We start from the raw sequence: 3,727 nt of genomic DNA on the forward strand, positions 1-3,727 counted from the left end.
ATGAATTTTTGAAAAAGGTCAGTTTACCGAAAAGTCAACTTTAGTCAACTCTTTTCGCTTTAAGCCCATATTTTACCAAAAAGTCACCCGAATCAAATCTAGACTCCTCGGGAAGCGCGTCAATGGTCCCCTCGGGTGAAAATGAGCTAACCAAGCTCGAAAAAGGGGTGGAAAGGCCGAAAAGACTATGCCGACCAAACGAGTCGTTACATCGTGTCAGTTCAAGAAGCTGTGGTAGCTCCTGCACAACAAGCTATAGTAGAGCCTAGTAATACCAAAGACATTTCATCAAATTGCTTCTAGCTCTACATGTCAACAGGTTCAACCTATTGCTGCCCCGTCATTACAACACCCTAGTGTTGATCCTAAATAGGCTCGTGTCACTCCTCAACACCAGCAGCACAAACCTAGCGTTACTTCTCAGCAGTAGCAAACTAGCACTATTCAGAAGATTGATCATACCTGGAGTGCTAAGGTTGATAGGAGCAAGGTTGTGCATGCTAGCCCAGAGCTCAATTTGGAAAACTTCACTCTCCTAAGTTTTGTGCCCACTAACAATAGTCTTAGAGCTTCAAAGACTGTTCCTTGTGGACTTAGTCACCCTTTTCTAGTTAAAAGGGGTCCCGCTAAATCCATTTACTATCTTGTCTTACCTGGAATATTAGAGGTTTAATAAATGACACAACCAGAAGGAGCTCAAGAACTATCTTAGATCCAAACAACTAAAGCTTGGTGGCCTAGTAGAAACTAAAGTAAAAGAGCATAAAGCTGATACAGTGGCTGTTGATTTTCTCTAAAAAACTATCAGTCTGCAGTGTATGGCTCATCTGGGATCCAAGTATCTATAAGGTGGTCCATAGGTGCTCATCTTCATAACTCATTCATTCTCATGTTGCAGGGATCACATGTGGCTTTTCTTGTTCGATGACCATCATTTATAGCTTTAACTCTCTTGATAGTAGAAGGATTCTTTAGGACAAGTTAGTGAATATGGATAAAGCATCAATAAACCATGGATCCCAGGAGGTGACTTTAATATTGTGCTTCACCCTTTTGACAAAAATTTTGGGGGCACCAGATACTGCTGTTGAGCTGACAGATTTCTCTAAGTGTATTCAAAACCTACACCTAAATGAATTGCCCTGGAAAGTAGAGTACTATACTTGTCCAACAAGTAACTAGGCTCCGATAGAATCTACAACAAAATTGATAGGTTATTTGGCAATATGGATTGGATGATAAAGTGGGGTCATGTAGTCACAACTTATGATCTTCCTCAAGTATCTGACCACTCTCCTATGCTATTGACTGTTCAATATGTCTAGTGAAATATCAAATCCCCTTTCATTTTCTTCAATGTGTGGGTTGATCATGCCTCATTTCCCAACATTGTTGAATCAGTATGGACTAAGCAATTAGCTAGGTAATTTATTTTGAATCATTTACTTCTTCTATTTATGAGTGCATGATTTTCATAATATAGGGGTGTAAGTTTTTGCTTTTAAAATACAAGGGTCTATACGTAAATGAGTCATAGTACAAGGGTGTTTAGTGTAGTTAGCTCAAAACAAGAAGATAACTTCAATATTTGTCTTAGAATTGGGAGAAAATCATATTTTAAAAATATTTATAACAATTTTAAAAAACCCTAGTCTCCTGCCCATCTCATATATAACCGATGCTTTACTAGTCCCTCACATTCTCAACTCAACCTACTGTGGCTGGGATGAAGGGAGTTCACAACAATGAAGAAGAGGATGACGATGATGAAACCCATTTCCAACATGAATCCTCTTCATGAATTCTTCAGATCAATTGATTCAATGAATCACCAAGTTTGTAAGTTTTTCTGTTCACTTTCTTTCCTTTATTTGATAATGTAATGCTCATTTATGCCTTGGTGCTTGAATGAACTATCTCTTGTAAATGCTCCAGTTCTTCTCTTCATTCTCTTTTCTTTATTTGATGATATGTTCTATTCATTTATGATTTAATTATTAATCCCTTATAAAATTCACTTATGAAAAAGAATAGATATGAACACTAAGTCCAGATTTAAATTGTAGTGTCAAATTTAGTATAAGTTAATTTGCCGTTAAAGTGAAACTAAGCATTTTAAAATTGATTCTTTTTATAGATCCAAAGCTTTTCTTTGATCTAGAATAAGTGGTCAATTCAGCATTAAATGAATGGATGAAATCCGGTTAACTGAATCTGTCTTTAACGAGTGGTTCATAAATCTTAGTTTTTAAATACTATCATTTTTGGTAAAATATTTATTTTTAAAATCATCCCTATCATGAGTAGTTGTAAACTTAAAACAACTATCTTTGAATTATTAGAAGCTAGTTGGAAATACTTGTGCTTTAATTATTTCTTTTTCATACAATAGTTGTGCTAGTTTCGAATAAAATTACTCGTCAGCAAAAGCTTAGGTAAACAAATCCCAAATTATACATTCATTCGCAAGTGATAAATCATATAAGTTGTTATAGCTATAGTTGGTCGTGTATCTAATGACTTGTTATTTTCCAGTATACATGTTTTATGATTTTGTTGCAACAAGAAAAGACTACACTGATGGAGTTTCTTGAGTTGCTGAGGGTCTTTCTTTATAACAAGGTTTATGATGTCAAACATTTGATGATGTTTTGCCACAACCTTTATAAAGCATTGAATCTCATGGGAATCCAACACTGTACTCCTTAACTCTGAAGGTAGCCTTGAGCATTCTCTTCTCCACCACAATACTCTGGAAGGTTGTCAGCGGGTATGAACACATCCTTTAGCTCAAATTACATGTGTGTGTTTCAAGCTACATATAAAATAACATCTATTGTTCAACTGTTTGTTGCTTTCTCTTGTGAACAGGTTCTCGAATTTCTTCGTGCATGGTATTAATTGGGCATTGCGGATATTGCTGTCATTGCCTGTTTTATCCTAATGCAATCCCCAGTATGTTGATTGATCGTCATGCCATAGATCAAATTTCAACTTGTCGAAACTAGAACAAAAAAATGAAGTTCTCCATCCAGAATTAATCGCAAGGATAGATTGATTGAAGAAAGACCATAACAACAAGAAAAATGATAAACCAACTTTGATCTGGAAGGAATAAAACATCGAGAGGAAAAAATAGGATAACACTTTTTGATGTTGGGAAATACGGGAAGAAAAAAATAATTAGATGTCTTGTTAAATATTGTTCGAATGATTCAGATGTAGATAACTAGAAAGATTTGATTTGTATAGGATAAGAGAGACTTTTTTCTGACAATTAGCTCCATGATGTACACTAGTATTGTAATATGAATTTTTCATTTATTCTCTAGGTTGTTCTTAGTGAATTCACACATGCAGTTCCATTTTTCATTTAACGCTTTACCATTTATAGATTCATTTGAACGTTGACATTTGTTTTTGCACCTCTATTACCTATTAAATCATGTATCTAAGCCTACGATCATAAATGTTAAGTCAAACTTAAGTAGTATTAAAAATAAATAATGAAAGACACTTTTAAAAGAGAGTAGAGAAATTCTCTGTTCTCATTTATCTTGCAACCTTTTACATTTTCTTTTACTATTTTTTCCATCATTGTTTATTGTTTGTGGCTAGTTAAACAAGTTAAAAGACAGGGAAAATAAGTGTACTGATCAAATGATTAAAATGATAGCTTTTCTACGAAAACAAAAGTAAAAGTTACAGAGACCTGAAATTTCTTTTT

The 3,727-nt window shown here is 34.5% G+C and overlaps 1 long non-coding RNA gene across 1 annotated transcript; it reads left to right on the forward strand.

Moving 5' to 3' along the window:
* The first annotated feature begins 1,679 nt into the window (after positions 1-1,679).
* Positions 1,680-3,311, forward strand: LOC132035576 (uncharacterized). Its single transcript, XR_009409320.1, has 3 exons — positions 1,680-1,839; positions 2,536-2,770; positions 2,872-3,311. It is a non-coding gene; the product is annotated as an uncharacterized LOC132035576 (long non-coding RNA).
* The last annotated feature ends 416 nt before the right edge of the window (positions 3,312-3,727 follow it).

Source organism: Lycium ferocissimum, chromosome 10 (assembly GCF_029784015.1).
Source record: "Lycium ferocissimum isolate CSIRO_LF1 chromosome 10, AGI_CSIRO_Lferr_CH_V1, whole genome shotgun sequence".
Lineage (NCBI taxonomy): Eukaryota > Viridiplantae > Streptophyta > Magnoliopsida > Solanales > Solanaceae > Lycium > Lycium ferocissimum.